The 22,688-nt window shown below is 41.3% G+C and overlaps 1 long non-coding RNA gene across 1 annotated transcript; it reads right to left on the bottom strand.

Annotated features, from left to right (window-relative positions):
* Nucleotides 1-1,598: 1,598 nt before the first annotated feature.
* Nucleotides 1,599-20,833, bottom strand: LOC106094731 (uncharacterized). Its single transcript, XR_001222622.2, has 7 exons — nt 20,384-20,833; nt 20,243-20,328; nt 19,918-20,182; nt 19,649-19,830; nt 19,010-19,230; nt 1,982-2,045; nt 1,599-1,903 (listed from the first exon to the last, which is right to left on the bottom strand). It is a non-coding gene; the product is annotated as an uncharacterized LOC106094731 (long non-coding RNA).
* Between the last annotated feature and the right edge of the window lie 1,855 nt (nt 20,834-22,688).

The following is a 22,688-nucleotide window of genomic DNA, read 5'->3' as shown; positions in this document are numbered from 1 at the left end:
AGAATTTTACTCAGATGTTTACGGTACATTAGTACTGAACGTAGGCGGCATGATCATGCGGTTGGAACGTCATTGTGTTTTTTTCTATTCTGGTGGACGACTCAAGAAGGGAAGGCTCTATCTAAGATGTTATTGTGTGTAATTGGATACTTTGCTAACAAATAATTTTTTTTTTTTGAGAAAGATTGAAATTATTTAAAATTCGAATCAGAAGATAATAAGGGGTAAGAATTATTAACATGCTATTTTTTGGAACGGAGCGAATTTTGTTATTTAGTTTCTATAAAATAAAAACTTCGTTTGATTTTTATACCCTCCACCATAGGATGGGGGTATACTAATTTTGTCATTCTGTTTGTAACACATCGAGATATGCGTCTAAGACCCCATAAAGTATATATATTCTTGATCGGCATGGCATTTTATGTCGATCTAGCCATGTCCGCCCGTCTATCTGTCGAAAGCACGCTAACTTTCGTAGGGGTAATGCTAAACGCTTGAAATTTTGCACAAATACTTTTTATTAGTGTAAGTCGGTTGGGATTGTAAATGGGACAAATCGGTCCATGTTTCAATATAGCTGCCATATAAACCGATCTTGGGTTTTGACTTCTTGAGCCTCTAGAAGGCCCAGTTCTTGTCCGATTTTACCTAAATTTTGCACGTGGTGTTTTAGTATCACTTCCAACAAGTGTGTTTGGTATGGTTTAAATCGGTTCATAACCTGATATAGCTGCCATATAAACCGATCTTGGGTCTGACTTCTTCAGCTTTTAGAGGGCGGAATTCTTGCTCGATTTGGCTGTGATTTTCCACGTTGTATAGCTGCCATATAAACCGATCTTGTATCTCGACTTCTTAAGCCGCTAGAGGGCGCAAGTGTCATTCGATTTGGCTGACATTTTGCATGGGGTGTTGTGCTATGACTTCTAACAACTGTGCTAAGTAAGGCGCAAATCAATACATAACCTGATATAGCTGCCATATAAACCCATCTGGGATCTTGATTTCTTGAGCCTCTAGAGGGCGCAGTTATTATCCAATTTAGCTGAAATTTTGAACATCGGCTTCTCCCATGACCTTCAACATGCGTGTTCAATATGCTCTGAATCAATCTATAGCTTAATACATATAAACAGACCTTCCGATTTTCCTTCGCGAATGGACTGAATTATTACATAATGACTTCTATAATGTTTAGCATTCAATTATGATATAGCTCCAATAGCATAACAGGTCTGATTCATTATTAATAATCATAAATATCATGAAAATTTGTCTTTCTGTGTAGTAGACTTATGCCTTAAATTTATCTTATGTATATAGAAACCACCAAGTGCAACAAGATTTTAACACGATTTCCAGAAATTTAATTTCTACAAACTCTCTGGTTCCCTGTAGGGAATACAACACCAGGGAGTTCTGCAAGTGAGAGCCAGAATGAAAACAAATAAATGTCGGAAAATGCGCGAAAATGAGAAAAATGCACACTGGTAGCGGCTCTATAAAAGGCATAACGGCGACAATTAGCTCTTTTTATAACCTCCGAGATTTCGTCAAGAAACCATTTTTTATCCGGCAGACAAAGAAGTGCAAAGTTTAAAATTTATATCAGTCCTAAACAAAACGTTTATTTTGTTGATTGCGTTTGATTGTGTGTTACATATACATATATTTTGGTGCGTGCAAAACAATATATCTCCAAATTGAAAACTAACCGCAACCAAAACGAAGAAAATACTGACGCCTCAAAGTATTGGCCTGGGGGAAGTCAGCCAAAATTTGTTTAATGCCAAAAAGTTTATGCCAAAATACCGTCCAAATTGCTGGGAGAACCCGATTGAGCCGTAGTGCCCAGAGAGCCATCTGATACGTGGTGATGTAGAGGCAGTTTTTCTAAAACCTGAAGTTAGACAAAATCAAATAACCTATTAGTTTATGGACACAAGGTAAAATAAATATTCAGCAAATACGTACTTACCATAAATTGTCCATCGACTGACAAATCGTTATATAAATGCGCGAGAGCCGTTGGTCAAATCAAACTGAAAGGAAAATAAAAATGTTATAAGAGTTTTTGTTTTTTATCCAAAGACAATAAATATCGAAATAATAGTGTTGTTGTTGTTGTTGTTGTAGCAGTTTATTGTGTACTATCTTTCGTCTGATTGATTCTGTTGAGTGTCAAGACCCAGGAACTCCGCGACTAAGATGGGGTGCGTCCACAGGGATCTGGGTCTGAGTCGAGTGGGTCTGGCCGGGCAGTTAAACAGGTGACGTGTATCGAGCGGTCCCTGGTTACAATCGGGACATACATCTTGCACGTCGGCATCAATCCTAGCTCTGTGGGAATTGAGGCGGCTGCATCTGCCGGAACGTAATTGAGCCAGAACCACTCTGGTTTGCCGGGGGAGGTCGATTTCTTCGGGTGCAATGGGTGGCGGTCGTTCTCCAAGGACTACATTCACCCGGTAGCCAATTAACGCGTCTGCTACCGTGTCTGCATGAATGTTGTTCAGACCCGCTTGATATGCCGCTTGATCTAGAGGTTCTCTCTTGTAGCGCTGGACCTCACGCTCTAGATCGTGTAGATCAACCTTAAGGCTTCTGGGCGGTGGGTATCTATCCACAAGATGATGATTTGGATGATTTCTGCGATAACAGCCCAGAAGGTATTGCTTAGACAGCATCTAGTTATGTCTTCGCACTGGTAGGATCTTTGTCTCCTGATGGAGGTGGTCCACATGAGAACTAAGGAGACAGCCCGTCGCAGTTCGGAGGGCGGCATTCTGACAGATCTGAATATTATTCCATTGCGTGTCACAAAGTTGACGTGACCACACTGGCGCTGCATAACTTACCACAGACCGGCCAATTGCTTTGTACGTGGTCAACAAGGTTTCTTTTTCTGCACCCCAAGTGCTGCCAGCGAGTGACTTGAGGACCTTGTTTCTACTTTTGACTTTATTGCAGATTGCTGTGGCATGTGGGGAGAAAGTGTAGGAGCTGTCAAATGTGACGCCAAGTATTTTGGGACACTTGATGGTCGGAATCATTTCTCCATCGACCATCACAGTCAGCTCAGAATTCACCTCACGCGTATTTGTAGTGAACAATGTGGCTGAAGATTTGGTGACGGATATCTTCAGATTTCTTGCAGCGAAATATGAGGCAAGCTCGTTGAGGTAGACGTTCAACCTATCGCAGATGTCATCAATGGGTGGGGGGCCTGATGCCATGATCGTACAGTCATCCGCATATGATACGATCTCTATGCCGTCTGGAGGAGGTGGGATGGAGGATAGGTAGAGGTTAAACAGAGCCGGAGATATCACCTCACCTTGGGGAACTCCCTGTTTCACTCTACGGTGTTTTGACTTCTTATCCCTAAATTCCACAAATGACTGGCGGCCACACAGATAATTCGCGGCCTGGCTGGAGGGACGTGTTGGCGATGTCCTCTAATAATTTGGCATGGCTGACCGTGTCGAATGCCTCGAAAGGTCCAGTGCCACGAGGACCGTCCTATCACATGGCCTGGGTTGATTGAAGCCACGGCAAATGTGTGTGGTGATGGCATGCAAAGCTGTTGTTGTGCTGTGCAGTCTCCGAAATCCGTGTTGATGCTCGGCGAATGGAAATTCTCCTACGAGGCTCGGGAGGGGTAATGCCTCAAGCGCCTTAGCCACTGGTGAGAGAAGGGAGATCGGTCTGTACGACTCCCCCAAACTCGGGTCCTTACCAGGCTTTAGTAGCGGGATCACTCTGCCCATTTTCCAGACATCGGGAACTATAAGAGTGTTCAATGACACGTTAAGGACTGTGGTAAGGTACTCAACTCCAGGTAAATCCAGATTCTTCAGCATCAATGTAGAGATTCCGTCGGGGCCCAACGCCTTGGAAGGTTTGGCGCCACGGATGACATTCGTAACTTCGCCCACGGTAAATTGTGATGGCTGTTCATCGGCTCGGAGACCACAAATACGGCGAATGGCTCTCCTCCTTGCCCTGTCGCTCTCGGGATGCACAATAAATTGACGGTTGAACAACCTGGCGCATCTCTTCGGATCAGTCACGGTTGACTCGCCAAAAGTGACTGAGGTCCTGTCGTCCGTCTACCGGGGTTCGAGAGAGATTTAACAGTGGCCCACAATTTGCCTGCACCGGTGCCTAAGTTACATTGCTGCAAGTGTTCCAGCCACAAATACCGCTTATGTTCGTTGACTACCCTGTTTATTTCCAGATTCAGCTCGCTGATTCTGGGGTTAGCGGGGTCCATAGCACGAATCCCATTACGCTCGTCTGCGAGTACCACTGCTTGCGCCGGGAAATTGGGTCGCACTTGCGGTATTCGACCGGCTGGTATAAAGCGAGCGGCTGCTGCGTTGATGATGTCTCGGAATTTCCTCTCGGCCACAAGCACATCAGAGGGGGGTGGCAGTTAATTGAAGCGGCGATTGGTATACTCTCTGAAGCCAGTCCAATTGGCCTTCTTGTAATTGATGAACGTCCGGCGCTCAGAGGTTATGAAGTCGGGTGGTCGGTCGATGGTGAGGATTATGGGGAGGTGGTCTGACCCCAAAGAGATGACGGCTTGCCAGGATACGTCACTCAGGAGATCAGGGGATGCGATTGAGATGTCTGCCGAGCTGCTGCACCTCCTCGTAATCCTAGTGGGGGCATCCTCATTCACCGTGCAAAACGTGGAGCTATCTATCTGCTCTGCCAAAGCTATGCCACGCTGGTCGTTACCTAGGGGAGAATGCCATGACGAGTGATGTGCATTAAAATCCCCCAGAACCAGACGACTATGGCCAGATAGCAACCCACTTATGTCGGGGCTGTAGGCCTGGCCATTAATCGGGACACAGCTACCAACCGGCGGTATATACACGTTGTATATCTCTATCTCGGCAGTACCAGACCTGACTGCTACCCCCATACATTCCATGTATGGGTCACTAGCGTCAAGCGCTGGCGAGATAGGTCTATACTGCACGGAATGGTGTATAACGAAGGCCAATCCCCCACCTCCATTCCTTGAGCGATCCTTACGTAGCACATTGTAGCCGTGACAACTGTGCAAGCTGCAGGTGTTAGTCAGCTTTGTCTCCTGGATCGCTGCGACCGATATGCTCTTCCGACTCATAAAATCTACAATCTCATCAATCTTGCCTCGCAGTCCATTGCAGTTTAACTGCAAGAACGATACATTTCCCGACACTGGCCTGGCAATAGTAGGGCTAGGGTGCTGTCGTTGCATAAATTGCCGTACGGGAGAGGTCGGGGGGGTCACATAGTCCGACGACGAGGACGCCGAAGGCGACGACGGCGACGCTTGTGACCCACTGCTGGCTATGTTCGCACAGCACCTAGCGACATAGCCAGTATGACTATACTCCCGTAGCGAGGTTAGGCCAGAGCAAGAACGGAAATGTACCCACTCCAAGCACCGGTTACACCTCACCGACACTGACCGATGATGAAGGCGGTTCTGGCAAACGGAACAGAACCAGGGTCCGGGGTTCTTTTCAATCCCGGCACGGACCAGAAGCATGCGGAGAAGGCACTCCGGGATGTGCCTCTTCCATGACGAAAAAAGACGAACACGTACACTGGGGCGGCAGCCCTTGCCGATGAAGATTCCATCGGGTCAATCCGGTGCGTACAACCGGCTGCCATGGGATTGCAGCCGGTTGTACGGTGTGGTTATTTGTAGCTAGTGTGTTAGTTTATAAGTTCTTTATTATTTTCGTTTTAAATGTGAGGTGTTTTTAACGCCAGAAATTGAGTGAGGAAGTTATCTATGTATACGAAGGGAACAATGATAGTGCTTTAGATTTCATTTATGGACTACATGATAATGTCCACTAAAACCCACTAAACAAGCTCGTTTAGGCAGGAATAAATATCAGTGAAGTGGCATAAACAGTAGCCTTCCATTTCGTATGTGATTGATAGTCTAAAATAGTGTCTCACGTTAAAGTAACAGCAGGTGTTAAGTCAATGAACTATGAAAATAAATATTGTATGTTTGATTGTTTAGTATAATATGAATTGCTGAATGTTTTTCTTTGAGAGAGGAAGATCGGGATGTAGGTTGCGAATGAGGTGAGAGTTCGTGGATACAGCGCCCTTTAAATATGTTGTTTTTAGGACAAAAGGGTCTAGGCTTGGCGGGCAAAATGTAGGAACAAGAAACACCATGATCCCGAGTCATCATTTAATTTTGTTTTTGTGTATTCCTTCATTTCTATAAATTTATTGTTCGACCCCTAGGACTGATGGTGGCAGGGTTGGGAACCTCCCTGAATATATATGCTACGACTGAGCGAGTCGGAATGGCGCCCAAAGAAAATCAGTAATTGTCCAATAGTCTTTGCATTCTATGTGCAATAACACCTAAGCGCATGGCAATAGACCATAGGGTGAAATAGTTTTAAAAGCAATATCACATCTCTTAAAAGGCTAGCTGATATTGCATGCACTTTTTATACCCTCCACCACAAGATGGGGGTTTACTTCCTTCGTCATCCTGTTTGTAACTCCTCGAAATATTCATCTAAGACCCCATAAAGTATATATTTATCAAGAATGACTTCTTGTCATGACGATCAACGTCATGACATTTCAAGTCGAACTAGGCATGTCCGTCAGTCTGTCTGTCGAAAGCACACTTACTTTCGAAGGAGTAAAGCCGGCCGCTTGAAGTTTGGCACAAATACATCTTATTAGTGTAGGTCGGTTGGGATTGTAAATGGGCTATATGGGTCAATGTTTTGATATAGCTGCCATATAAACCGATCTTAAATCTTGATTTCTTGATCCACTAGAGGGCACAATCCTTATCCGATTTGGCTGAAATTTTGCATGAGGTGTTTTGTTATGACTTCCAACAACTGTGCTGAGTATTGTTGAAATCGGTCCATAACCTGATATAGATGCCATATAAACCGATCTTGGGTCTTGACTTCTTTAGCGTCTAGAGGGTCACTTCCTATCCGATTTAGCTAAAATTTTGCACGACGTGTTAGGTAATGACTTCGAAACACTGTGGTAGGTATGGCTTAAATCGGTTCATAACTCGATATACAATAGCTGCCATATAAACCGATCTTAAATCTAGACATCTTGAGCCACTAGAGGGCGCAAGTCTTATCCGATTTGGCTGAAATTTCGCATTTGTTTTTCTATGACTTCTAACAACTGTGCCGAACATGGTTTATATCGATCCATAACTTGATATAGCTGCCATTTAAACCGATCTGGAATCTTGACTTCTTGAGCCTCCAGAGGGCGTCATTATTATCCGATTTGGCTGAAATTTTGTACAACGACTTCTTCCATGACCTTCAACATACGTGTCAAATATGGTCCGAGTCGATCTATAGCCTGATACAGCTCCCATAAAAACGGATCTCTCTATCTCACTTCTTGAGCCCCTAAAGGGCGAAATTCTTACCCGAATTGGCTGAAGTTTCAGACAATGACTTCAACTATGTTCTTCAACATTCAATTCAATTTTGGTCCGAATCGGACCATATAAAGGGTGATTTTTTTGAGGTTAGGATTTTCATGCATTAGTATTTGACAGATCACGTGGGATTTCAGACATGGTGTCAAAGAGAAAGATGCTCAGTATGCTTTGACATTTCATCATGAATAGACTTACTAACGAGCAACGCTTGCAAATCATTGAATTTTATTACCAAAATCAGTGTTCGGTTCGAAATGTGTTCATTCACCGTAACGTTGCGTCCAACAGCATCTTTGAAAAAATACGGTCCAATGATTCCACCAGCGTACAAACCACACCAAACAGTGCATTTTTCGGGATGCATGGGCAGTTCTTGAACGGCTTCTGGTTGCTCTTCACTCCAAATGCGGCAATTTTGCTTATTTACGTAGCCATTCAACCAGAAATGAGCCTCATCGCTGAACAAAATTTGTCAAAATTTGAACACATTTCGAACCGAACACTGATTTTGGTAATAAAATTCAATGATTTGCAAGCGTTGCTCGTTAGTAAGTCTATTCATGGTGAAATGTCAAAGCATACTGAGCATCTTTCTCTTTGACACCATGTCTGAAATCCCACGTGATCTGTCAAATACTAATGCATGAAAATCCTAACCTCAAAAAAATCACCCTTTAGCAATTCCTTTGTTTGCCTAAAAAAGAGATATAGGAAAAAAACTCGACAAATGCATCTATGGTGGAGGGTATATAAGGTTCGGTCCGACCGAACTTAGTACGCTTTTACTTGTTTATTTTAAAACTGTGATAATTTGTGCAATATTTAGTTTAGACAATTAGAAGATTAGGACGTTTCGTTCCATTTTATTAGGGTCTATACAATAAGTGTAACAATGAATGTATTGTTTTAATGACCTGTCGTAAATATATTCCGCGTACCTTTTTTTTATTATTCATTTACTATTATTTAGCGTAGTTACAATAGACTAAGGTGCATGTGAGAAAAGTACAATATCTGATATGGCAATGCTGTACAATATTTCTCTTGACACAAGTTTTTTTTCATCAGAATTTTTTTAAACAAGTAAAAATGCGTTATATTCGGCCGGGCCGAATTTTGTATACCCACCACCTCAGATATATATGTAAACCACCTTTCGTCATAATCCGGTGAAAAATGCATAATTTATGCCAAATGCGGTGGTCTAATATATAAGTTGGAATTTTATGAAAAAAAAAGTCGGAAAAGTTGACATTCCTGCGCCAGGCATTTGAGCTAACTGAGAATGCTTTACGATATGAAACAACGCTGTCAGCTGATAATCCTTATATAATGGAAAATTTACACACATCTATGGGAAGAAGAGTACATAGAGAACCTGAAAGCCAAGCCATATAAGCCATTGCCATCAACAAGAGAGAAGGTGAACGAAAACCCACCAACTTTACAAATTCAGCAAAAGGAGTTAAACCCTCTTCAAGGGATAACTAGGAAAATAAAAGCTCAGATGACAGCCTCAAACCGATTCCTGCAGGGTTTGATATCCACGGAGGACAACGAACCAAGACAATGCTACTCTATCAAGATCGAGACAGTTGAAGCTCTGTGGCTTAAAATACAGAACTTTTATGACGAAGTTTGGCAGCACCTGGGGGGCCCATCGGAATCATGCCTTGACCAAGAGGAAAACAATGCGTTGGAAGTTTCAGTTCAACATCAAATTAAAAGGCTTTCTGTAATGGCGGACAAACATGAAGAACCAGCTACTTATAGAAAGTCACTGGCAATCAATTCAGTACCGCTAAATTCATTAACAATCCCGCAGTTCAACAGTTTCTCAGAGATTGTGGGTAGCCAACTGCTGTCCTACGTACGAAAAATGTGGTACCTGAAAACAAATATTTCTGGAGAAGCAAGCAACCTTATAAGCCACCTGACATTAACAGACGAAAATTACAAAACCGCTGGGATGCTCCTACAGAAGCGTTACAACAACAAAGAGTTTTAGTGTCTACATTAGTTGAAAAGATCTTAAATCAACCAACGGGGACATCCTCTGCAGCTACAATCAAAGGTTTGCATGACACTAATAGGGAATGTCTGTTGGCACTGAATAATCTGGGCATTGATACTTCCTCTTGAAATGCCATAGTGCTGCCATTAATGGTTAAAAAGATAGTTAGTAGTATGCAATCACTTGGTAAACCAAAGGAGGTACCAACAATTGATGAATTACTATCTTTCCTAGAATTCCTGTTTTATTCAATGGAATCTAATCGAATCAAGAATAACCGGCAGGACTATAAAACACAAGCCGGGTAGTCTCTTCTGTGGCAGCATCTGGAAACAAAATTTGCAAATTATGTAATAATGGACCCCATTAGCTTTATCACTGCAAACAATTTTTCAACATGGCAGAACCTGAAAGGCTCAAGTGGGTACAACAACACAAACTTTGCGTCAATTGCTTCAAGATTGAGCATTCAGCAAAGGCCTGCTCTGCAAGCAATTGTAGAAAAATGCAGCAACAAACACAATTCGTTGCAGCATCCGCAAAAAGGGAACCAAAATTCATTTAAAAATCAAAACTCAACATTCAAACACACAAAACAGCGCAGCCCAAACCAACGCAGTGACCGTCTCATCTGCATCCGCTTCATCTTTATTCGATAACAATAATTATGGAATATTTTCATCACATCTCCAAATGGTGCTTCATATGAATTCCGGGCACTACTGGACTCAGATTCTCAAGTGAATATTGTGACGGAAAGGCTCATTCGAAAGTTATCTCTCGCACCAGCGGAAGCATCCCTATGCATTGATGGGGTTGGAAAGGTCCAGAAAAGAGCAACTCATCGCATAAACGTTGAAATGACATCAAGAGATCATTGTGTCTCTGCAAACTTGGAAGCCTTCGTCTTACCAACTATAATTCAAGCACAACCAAACCAGAACGTTGACGCTTCCACATGGAACATTCCAAAGAACATTCATCTGGCAGACCCCAGTATCTGTAAACAAGAAACAAGTAAGAGCGTGCTAAGTTCGGCCGGGCCGAATACCCTCCACCATGGATAGCATTTGTCGAGTTCTTTGCGCGGTATCTCTTTTTAAGCAAACAAAGAATAATGAATCAGAACTGTTATGCTATTGGACCTATATCAAGTTGTAGTCCGATTCGGCCCATAAATGAATTGAATGCTAAACATTGTAGAAGTCATTGTGTAATAATTCAGTCAATTTCGATAAGAATTGCACCTTGTAGGGGCTCAAGAAGCAAAATCGGAAGATCGGTTTATATGGGAGCTATAGCTATAGATCGATTCAGACCATATTAAACATGTATTTTGAAGGTCATGGGAGAAGCCGATGTTCAAAATTTCAGCCAAATTGGATAATAACTGCGCCCTCTAGAGGCTCAAGAAATCAAGATCCTAGATGGGTTTATATGGTAGCTATATCAGGTCATGTATTGGTTTGCACAATACTTAGCACAGTTGTTGGAAGCCATAGCAAAACACCTCATGCAAAATTTCAGCCAAATCGGATAAGAATTGCGCCCTCTAAAAACTGAAGAAGTCAAGATCCAAGATCGGTTCATATGGCAGCTATACCAGGTTATTCTCCGATTTAAACCGTACTTAGCACATTGGTTGGATGTGACTAATAAAAAGTATTTGTGCGAAATTTCAAGCGTCTAGCTTTACTCCTTCGAAAGTTAGCGTGCTTTCGATAGACAGACGGACGGACATGTCTAGATCGACATAAAATGTCATGACGATCAAGAATATATAATTTAAGGGGCCTTAGACGCATATTTTGAGGTGTTACAAACAGAATGACGAAATTAGTATTAGGTGGAGGGTATAAAAATAGATATTCTACTTGGTGCTGAATTTTACTTTAGTCTCGCACAACCTGGAACTATAAGTCTTGCTGATGATCTTCCAACACTTCAAAATACATCACTTGGCTGGATCGTGGGTGGAGAAATCCGATAACACAGCGTTGCCAGTCTGTCAACGGCACCAACGTGTGCAATATTTGATGGTAAAACATAACTAGAAACTGCAATTGAACAACTTTGGAAAATGGCTGAGGTCGAATCAAACGAAAAGGTATTATCTCTAGCAGAAGATCAATGTGAATATCATTTCGTGCATAATGTGCAGACTAGCGTAGACAACCGATTAATCATCAGCCTTCCATTTCGCGAAAACCCTCAGGCACTGGGCCAGCCGCAAAATTTAACCTACAATCGATTCACCAGCCTTGAAAGGCGACTGCAAAAGAACCTGGAGATACGTACACAATACGTACGTTTTATGCGCGAATATGAAGAATTGGGCCACATGCGGAAAGTTAAACTAGACAACGTGATGAACCCGAAGTATTTCATTCCACATCATAGCGTGCTGAAACCCGACTCCACTACAACAAAACTTAGAGTGGTCTTCGACGCATCAGCAAAAACATCAACTGGATTATCCTTGAAGGACATCATGTACACTGGGCCAGTCGTGTAAAGCGATCTGTTCTCAATCTTACTCAGGTTCCGATTGCCGAAATTCGTCTTCACGACTGACATCGAAAAAATGTATAAGCAGATACTGCTAGATTCCACCAATCACCAATATCAGCTGATTACTTCGTGCTCAATACGGTGCCATATGGCACAAGGGCAGATCAATATATCGCTACCAAATGTTTGCAGAAAATTGCAGATGACAACATCATTAATTATCAGCTTGGTTTAACGATGCTAAAGGTGTTGATGATGGTCTCGGCGGATCAGACAACATGAACACCACAATTGAGACTTAGAAGCAGCTGGTGCAGATTTTGAAAAAACACGAGTTCAAGGTACCGCGACACATCTTTCAAGGTGATATCCCACTTATTTGCTGACCCATTTGAAAAGGCTTACGGTGCAGCTGCATATATTCATGCCGTTCTGAGGGATGGACGAGTCATTGTTCAATTGCTGTGTGCAAAATCAAAGGTGGCACTTTAAAGCAACAAACACTACCTCGACTTGAGCTATGTGCCCCTTTGAAGGCAGCTCAACTTGCAAACAAGATCAAGGGAGAGCTCAATATGCAGAATAATCCAATATACATTTGGACCGACTCCGAGATTGTCTTACACTGGATCAATGCACAGTCTAAGTCCTATAAGACATTCACGGCCAACAAAATGTCTACTATCAGATTTAGAACAGGACTTATACATAGGAGCTGATTTTTGGAAGCTTTTTGATATTGCGCCACGACTGGTCAACAGGGACTTTTGACGAAGACACCTGGTTCGAGTGTAAAGGACAAGCCCGAACCTATATTCTTCGCATGACTAGGCCATCTTCTTATTCTTCGCATGACTAAGCCATCGGCCTTCCCCGGCAAACCAACACGCTCTTTAAGAGGTTGGAATAATAGACGACGCATCGCTCTCAGGTTTATTGAGAGGCTTGGTGCGAATGATCCTAAGACTCTTACTAATAGGGAGACAGACTCCCTCAATGGGGCTCGGGAATGATGACAGTTGTCGACAAGGTAGAAGAACAGGGTTGCATACCTAGGAATAATTGGAGTGGGATAGTCAAAGGACTATCATCAGTATACTCCGATGTCCTTGCGGAATTTCCTGGGTCTCCTCCAGTTTGTGACGATGCAGGCTGGTATCGAGGCCGATACAGACAAATTGCCTTCGGGGATCAACGCTCAATTGAAATGTATCGTTATGCGCTAAAAAAGATTGGTGAGATCTGGACAGGTACTGCACTAGATTAAGTCAAGAAGGAAGATATTCCTTCTCGACCAATTGCGCATGCTTGGATACCAAGGATTCCCTCAGATCCTGAAGCGATACTTGGAAGACCAAGGGAATGTAATCCCAATCTTTCAACCACCGACTGGAAGATTGGTAGATTGGATGAGGCTGCAGCTACGCATTCCAGGGATACTGGAATCTGTGGGTATGCCTCTAGCGACATGTAAGCTAAGTGTTCAGGACCAGGCCCGAAGGACAACGAATGATAGATGGCCACAAAGAGGGGGATGTAAGCATTCCATAACTATGTGGCTTAATCTGGACTTGAAGAGGTCTACTGCTTTGCTTTCATTGGCTAGAACAGACGTCTCAGTCACAGCGGTAGGAACTGGAAGGCATCTTCCTTCTTCTGTTCCTATGGTATCACAATGGACGAAAACGTCTAGGTGAATCTGATGGCAAACTGCCACTTAAACCTAACCTAACCAATGAAAATCAAAATATGCACACCCTTACAGAGGTTCAACAAATCAAATTATACATAGTCATCAAAAGCTTCCCTACCTTCGAAGAGAAATGTCTTGGTTGTACCAAATTATAGAAGCATGCGATTAAATTGGTGGAAGGTGCTAACCCGGTGAAAGATAAACACTATCCCTTGTCACCAACATTGAGGGCGTACTTAGCGGAATAGACGAGACGCATTACATAAGTAGCGTCGACGACTTCTGGCAAATTGAATTAGAAAAAGAGGCAAAGCCATACACTTGCTTTTACAGTTCCAGGTCGACCACTTTACCAGTTCCGGGGTTTGCCTTTCGGCTTATGTAATGCGGCTCAGCGTCTCTGCAGATTGATGGATAAAGTGATACCGGGTAGGCTCAAATGAAACGTATTTATTTAACTGGACGACCTACGACGATAATAGCTAATGATTTCGAACACCATTTGAAGTTGCTTAAGGAAGTTACCGATTGTCTTCAGAAAGCCAATCTGACGATTGGATTAAAGAAGTCTCTGTTCTGCTCCAAAGAATTGCGATACTTCGTTTTTATAATCGGAATTGGTAGTCTGAAAACAGACCATGAAAAGGTTAACGCCATCCTAAAAATCCCTGTACCAAAATCTCCTAGAGAAGTTCGGAGTTTCCTCGGCAACGCTGGATGGTACAGGCGATTTATTAAAGATATTGCCACATTATCAGCTGCTCTGACCGACACTCTGAAGAAAGGCCGAAAGTTTGCAATATCTTCGAAAGCCAAGGAATCCTTTTAAACTCTCAAATATGCCGCGACCTCAGCACCCGTTCTCCGACACCCAGACTTTCGAAAAGAATTTTTTATCCAATGCGATGCATCGGATTATGGCGTCGGAGCCGTTCTATTTCAGAAAACGAGAATGGCGGAGAAGATCATATTGCTTTTTATTTGCAAAAGCTGGCTCTATGTCAAAGAAATTATTCTGTCACGAAGAAGAAATGTTTGGCAGCCGTGTTAGCAGTGAAAAAGTTTCGACCTTATGTAGAACTCAGAAGTTCACCATAATAACAGACCACGCAAGCCTAAAGTGGCTCATGTGGCTGAAGGATCTTAGTGGTCGACTCGCAAGACGGTTTTTGCAACTGCAAGCCTACGATTTTTCCATCGAACGCCGAAAAGGATCAGATAACGTGGTGGCGGATACTTTATCCCGCATGCCTATCGACTCTGGTATGACGAAAGAGGAATTTGACAGGGATAACAATTTATTGGATTTCGAGTGGACAGCTTTTGACAGTGAGGAGTATATGGAACTTCGGGAAACGATCCTCCAAAACAAAGAAGTGCTACCCGACTCAAAAGTGAGTGACAACAAAATCTACTTAAGAAAGAAAAATTTTGATTCGGATATAGAAGAATTTGAATAGAAATTGTGGATAACACTTGACATAACTTATGGTTTAATAGAGAAATCACATAACTATAACAACACAGTACACGTCTACGGAATTTTTATTACTGGCCCAAAATGGTATCACAAGTAAACCACTATGTCGAAAACTGTAACACATGTAAGAAGACAAAATCGGTGAAACAACATATGAACCCCACTATCGGCAGCAAAGTGGTGACGGAAAGGCCTTTTCAAAAACTGTATGTGGATTTCCTCGGGAAGTATCCTCGATCCAAAAAAGGAAATGCATAAATTTTCATTGCACTGAATCACTTTACAAAATTTACTTTTTTACACGCTATGAACGTAGTCAATTTCGCTTAGAGGATCAGATATTTCTCAACTTTGGCGTCCCAGAAATTATCAATAGTGATAGTGGCAAACAATTTACGACAAAAATATTCGAACAAATGGTCAAGAATTATAAAATTATCACTTGACAACAGCATATTATTCGTCACATTCAAATGCTTCCGAGATAGTTAATCAATCGGTACTGGCTGCTATAAGAACTTATGTAGAAAATGACCACCGCGACTGTGATTTGTACATGTGAGACATGGGGCAAGCCTTTCGTACATCTGTTTATACGTCCACAGGCGTCAACTCTTTCTTCGCCCTTTTTGGTATAATATGTTTGCAAGTGGTGCGGATTATAAGTTGGCCAAAATTGTCACTAACAGACCATCAAATACAGCAATTAAATAAAAACGATAAGATAGAACTGATGCGAGAGAAGACAATATGAACAAGGTATTTGAAAGTAGCGCCCAGCACTACTTTCAAATACCTGTGTGCCTACATGAGCAGAGTATATGCAAGAGGGAAGATGACAACAAAGAGAACGCAAACAAAATCTGACATCTTAATACCGTCAATCATGGCCGGCTTTTAACAGCTGTTCGCGTGAGTCCACCTTGTTAAATCCGCCTTGAATATAGGTTAAGAAAATGAATGTTTGTGAAGGTCCATTTTTATGCCCTTTTGCATTTATATTATAAGAAACAATTATTTATTTGGCTAAGAGATTTCTGTGATTAGCCGGTGGGTGAAACAAGATCAATGATTCCGTGATGTAAAAATGTGGGTGTAATGTAGGATGAGAAAAATTAATGTTTTGTGAACGTCCAGTTTTCTTTACCTTTTTGCATTTATTATTTTTATTATTATTAGGAATTATTGGCCGATTTTATATTACCTATACCCGATTAGACTACTTACCTATACCCGATTAGACCGTTGGACGCAAAGGCAGTGCAATGACAAAGGAAATGCTCCAACGTCTCATCATCTTCCCCGCATGCCCTACACATGCTATCACTTGCCGCACCGATTTTATATAAGTGAGCTCGTAGTCCTATGTGCCCCGTTATGATACTAATAGCTATACTGACCTCCATCTTGCTTCCTTTCAGTAATAGCCTCGTCTTCACATCGCTGGTCCACAATGTTGCATGCGCATTCGTCGCTCACTCCCTTAACTCGGACTGCGTCGACCCGAAAGACTTCGGGTTAACCAAGTTTATTGACGGCAGTCCTCTGGCCTTCACCGCCAAATCGTCTGCCCTTTCATTTCCCCTTACTCCGTTATGGCCCGGCACCCAAACGATGCGGATTTTGCCATCCTCAGAGAAGGCGTTCATCTCCTTCTTACACTGCAAGACTGTTCGTGACCTTATCGTCCTGGTTGTTATTGCCCTTATGGCAATTTTACTATCGGTAAAGATATTCACACTCGACGTCCTCACGATAGCACCACACCACTTCACACATTCCGTGATCGCCCGGATCTCCACCTGCAGGACCGTATTATGGTCAGGCAGTCTAAAACAGATCTCAGTCCCTGGGTTCTCAATGTAAACGCCCAGACCCACTCTGTCCTCTAGCTTTGATCCATCCGTGTAACATGATCTTCCAGAGGGCAATACTAGGGTTCCGTCAATCCAAGACTGTGCCGATGGCAGCAGTGCGTCGCACTCGACTTCAAGGTTCATCTCAGGTACCCGATCTGAAACCTCTTCCCTTCCTTCCAGGTTTCCTATCGTCGCCTCGATTATACCGCGATGGTATGAGCTGCTCCCATCCTCAATCCATTCTCCCATCGCCTCAAGTCTCATAGCCGTAGTGGCTGCCTCACACTTAATCTGTATGTCAATGGGTCGGATATCTAGAATAGTCTCCAGTGCCCTAGTGGGCGTGGTCCTCATCGCTCCGCCTATGCCAAGACAACATGTTCTCTGAACCTGTTGTATGGTCCTTATGTTGCACTTTTTCTCCATAGCAGTTAACCAAACTATTGAGGCGTAAGTAAGTATTGGTCTAATCACGCTCCTGTAGAGCCAGTGGACTAGTCTAGGATTCAGGCCCTATTTCGAGCCTACGTCCCGTCTACAATTGTGCCCAATATCTGTGAGCCTTCTCAGTACGCTCCTGAATGTGACACTTCCAATTCTGTTTCCTGTCCAAGATCACACCTAAGTATTTGACCTTGTCAGATATCGAAATCGTCTTATTGAGGAAACGTGGTGCGTTAATTTGGTCCACCTTCGTCTTCCTCGTGAACAGGCATATTTCAGTCTTCTCTGGGTTAACATTGAGACCTCTGAGGAAACGTGGTGCGTTAATTTGGCCCACCTTCGTCTTCCTCGTGAACAGGCATATTTCAGTCTTCTCTGGGTTAACATTGAGACCTCTGAGTCTAGCCCAGTCATATGCCATATGCAAGACCCTTTCGGCCCTTCTGCATAGCTCGTTCGGCGTAGCAGACGGGTTCAAATCCCTCCTCAGTCAGCATCCGTAATTGGTCATTTAAGGTGGTCACCCATAGGAGTGGCTATAAAATGCCCCCTGCGGCGTACCCTGTGCCACTTTCTCCCTTATATTTATGCCATTGGACACACTATTTATCCACCTGTTCCTTAGCATATGGTTTATCCAGTCTCTAAAGACCGGGTCCACCCTGTACTGGTCTAAGGATTGGATCAGTGTGTAGCTCCACACATTAGACTAAGGAATTTTCATGATTGCCCGGCTTATGAGACAACAGGGCTTGGGAGTTCCCCACGTTGGAACCCAAAGGGATGATAGACCGAAACCGATTATAGGGCGAAATGGAATGACTTCCAAAAAAATCTTATTATTTGTGTCTAATGCTAACTAACTACTCCTGATAACACTCTGAAGAAGTCCAGATAAGTGAGTATCACCTTTAATAGATATTTACCATATATTACGACAGCAGGTTTACATGGTCAGATCTTTGATAATTACAATCTAATATCAAAATCTCCCTTCTTACAACACCTTGTATCAAATAACACTTAATTGAGATCCCTACAAAAACATAGGTGCTTAAATCATATAAGAGCAATATTGTTTAAAAATTAGTATTATCACAACGGATATTGAATATAATTGAAAAGAACATTGAAATTTTACTTGAAAGCATGTGACGATTATGAAATTATTATGTCACTTAAAAGTGTGACAAAAAAAATGTTTTTTGAATTTTTCTTCACTCTCTCCCTCATAAAAATTGTGACGATTGTATCAGTAGATGTGGAACTAAAAAAAAAAAACAAAACAAACAAAACAATATTCCACAGTATCAAACGCGTTGTTTAAAATCCGATATGAAATCTATTCAAGAGTATCCACAAGGCTTTTTGCTTTATAGCCTATTTGCCAAACATATCATGCGTTGTTTTACTTATCAATCACTCTTGTTTCGAAACAAATTCCCATACACTACAATTCACCACAATTTGTTTTGTCGGGGTATACTCACTTTTCCACAAATTACAATGAAAACAAAAATGGTAAACTCACCCCTAGTACTGTTGTCTTTTTATGATGACACGAAACTTTCCAAGAACAAATAGTCTGCGTACATATCTCCAATTCACTACCAGGCCAGGTAAATGATGTAGGCATATTTTGACAACATGCCTTTCATCCAATAAAAGTATGTCCATATGTTGTGTGGCTGTGCAACAGCCTGGGAGGCCGTTTGTCTTTGTTCCAACCCTTTAAAAATTGTCACAAATCACCTGGAGAATGAAATAAAAATATATCAGTAATTTTAATATTTGTTAAATGCTAGTATATAAAACGATATCCAGACACCTTAGAAATGTGCAGTCAACTTATATTATATATGTAGCGAATGCAGACACAAGTATATAAATGCATCTTCATATATAAATACAGCTGATTTATGTATTATCCTTTTCATACGTCACGGAAGATATTTAAAGACGCATCACAATCATTTGGTCACTTTTTAATATGTTTGTCGCAGCCCATCCGAACCATCAAATATGGCATAGACAATCATTTACACTAGTGTTTCCAATTGGAATTTCTTTACCTCCCTTGAAAGCGCACAGGGAATACACAACACTCATGTTTGTTTTCATTTGTAAATGCACACACTTCAATATAATAGAAACACCCATGAATACTAACCATACTTTTTGGATAGGACATGGTGCTGCAATTATTGACTATCAGGTGATGAAAAGAGATTTTATTGCCCAGAATCCATCTTGAGATGACGATACATGTCAGACGAGTCTTTGACCGGAGGAATCCTCTAGTAATGCCACACCAATTGTTGTGGACACTTCAACAATACCAAAGCCATGTACCTGAAAGGGAAAATGAATACCAGGCATTAGGGAATACGGAATACATATGAGGCAATACGCTATACAAATTAGAATGAAATATCTTACCTGTTTTCTGAAAATGTTTTGCTGTCCAATTAATGACTAAATGTCACAGGTGGATTTTTTCTGCTTAGTAAGCCATGCCAACATTTGGAGTGCTAAAAAACGGTGAATATTCCAACAGATAATTGGTTCTACCATTACCTGCCCGAACAGCATTGCCTTACCATGCCAACAAATGCTCATTTGTCTAAGGCATCAATTTTAGGTTGTGTTGTTATAAAGTGAAAAACACTTAGTATAGTAATGATAATTCCACATATTTAGACTCCTAAGGAAAACGGTGTAAATATGAGAATTTTTATTATCATGGACGATTGGGAATACTCACAAGTTCGTTTTCTTTTCGATTGAACAACCTTGGTAGTATGTTAATTTTTTCAATGTTCCCTTCCGTGTGAATGGAGAACGAAACACCTAATACAAATGTACGTATATTTCTTTTAATCTTTTATATTTCACAGGAACTTACCATTATGCCGGATTCCAGTGTGTCTCCTTTCACTCCATGGTTTGACCAAATTTGATGGTCATTGAGGAAAGCCATTCACCCCTTTATTTCGTAGCTATCCTTGGTGGGAAGTTTTAATATACGATTTTTAAGTCCCACATATCGACATTTTCGTTTTGTTGCATGGGACTTATAATTTTTTTAATTTGACTGTTTTCCTGTGCACACCGGCAGCGTTTTCGATTAGGTGTTGTTCATAGCTGTCGTCAAATGAAAAGTGAGCAAACCGGATACATTTAGCGGCCGGATCACAAGCATGAAATAACTAACAGGTAGTGTACCGTAAACAGCTGAAGTGCACAATCTGTCAACGAGTTTTGTGTGTGTGTATTATAGTTAAGAACCACAGCACACAAAAACAACAAAATGTGGCGCGAACTAGTAACATACACAAAATCAGAGTTGCACTAATCATTGATTTTGACAGATAGTGCACTCAACGTTTTGTTGTTGGTCAATTGCCTCTACCTGTAAATGCATGTAGATATAGTTAGTGTTGCCAACTTGATCTCTATCAAGTAAGTACGGACACGTAACGTCCATTGAATGTCAAACCGTTATATTGCGACTGCCAAGAAATGCGCGTGAGCCCTTGGTGAAATCCAACAGAAAAGAAAATAATGCCAAAGATAAAAAATATCAAAATAATTGTTTCCCTTTGTTAAGTTGTGGTTGTTTGTAGCTAGTGTGTTAGTTTATAAGTTCATTTTTTTTTAATGTGAGGATTTTTTAACGCCAGAAATTGAGCAAGTGAGGAGTATATGAAGGGAAGAATGATAGTGCTTTAGATTTCATTTATGGACTTTATGATAATGTCCACTAAAACCCACTAACCGAGCTCGTTTAGGCAAGAGTAAATATCAGTGAAGTGGTCAGATTTGACATAAACAGTAACCTTTCATTTCGTATGTGATTGGTAGTATAAAATAGTGTCTCACGTTAAAGTAACAGCAGGTGTTAAGAATTCCAAATTTTTCATCTTTCAATATGTTAAACGCCTAGGGTTAAGTCAATGAACTATGAAAATAAATATTGTATGTTTGATTGTTTAGTATAATATGAATTGCTAAGTGTTTTTCTGTGAGAGGGGAAGGTCGGGATGTAGGTTGCAAATGAGGTGAGTGTTCGTGGATAAGGAGCCCTTTAAAATATGTTGTTTTTGTGTATTCCTTCATTTCTGCAAAATTAATTGTTTGACCCTTAGGGCTGATGGTGGCAGGGTTGGGAACCTCCCTGAATATATATGCTACGACTGAGCGAAGCGGAATCCCGCATTAGGCGGTTCCATAACAAGTAGTAGTAGTAGTATTTATTGAGTCTTTTCTTTTTCGATTACATTGGAATACTGGAATGTACTTATCGATAACAATATAATATACTAAGAACTATTGTTGTTTGGTTCTAATACACGATTATTTGTCTTATTTGCTACTTGCTTAACATGAAGTTGTGTATATGAATGAAAAATCATAACAAATGAATTTTGTAAATAGAAGACTTGCTCCCGGTCCTCACTGTCTCTAACAGAGCTTGATTGTCTGTTAAATAATAAATAATCTTAAAATTAAAAAACATCTAAAACGAAATAACAATAAGTCTGTTAATCACTATATCGAACAGATCGGAATGGTTTAACCAAATAATAAATGTAGTAAAGTATCACAGATCGTGTGTATGAACTATCGAACGTTCAAATACATATATAAGGCAAGATATATCACATTTTCGTTTTGCTATTAGAATATATTGCAGGGTGAGTAAAATTGTAATAATAATAAATTCCTATGATTTAATAAATTAATATGTACATATATATGTACATCCTCATCCTCTATGAGAGCCAGATGTTGTTTGGAAAAAAATTGGTGTGTTATTGCGGATTGATCCATTGTCGGTGGCTTCATTTATGATGGCAACAGGGGATAGATAAACAGAATCAGCCCAAGATGTATGTTCTTGCAATTCAAAAATTTCTTTAATCAATTCGTTATCATGAGTGGCTAACTTTTGCACAAATGTTTTCTGGAGCTTGAACGCGTAAGAACACAGGGGTTCAATTCCAGAATTGTCGTAGATGAAGTTATTAGAATATTTTTTTGTGCGATTTTGATAATTTTTGTTTATGCATCTGCGAAGAATTTTGCGCTCAAAAATGTCCAGTTCTTTGGCTACTGTCGGGGAGACAGTAAACCAGATGGGAAAGCCGTAGATAAGCACTGGTCTGATGGCCACCTTGTATAGCAACAACTTTGTGGATTGGGGTAAG

The sequence above is a fragment of the Stomoxys calcitrans genome, chromosome 1 (genome assembly GCF_963082655.1).
Source record: "Stomoxys calcitrans chromosome 1, idStoCalc2.1, whole genome shotgun sequence".
Taxonomy (NCBI): domain Eukaryota; kingdom Metazoa; phylum Arthropoda; class Insecta; order Diptera; family Muscidae; genus Stomoxys; species Stomoxys calcitrans.
The sequence above is the reverse complement of the archived record's forward strand: the minus strand, read 5'-3'. Positions and strand labels throughout refer to the sequence as shown.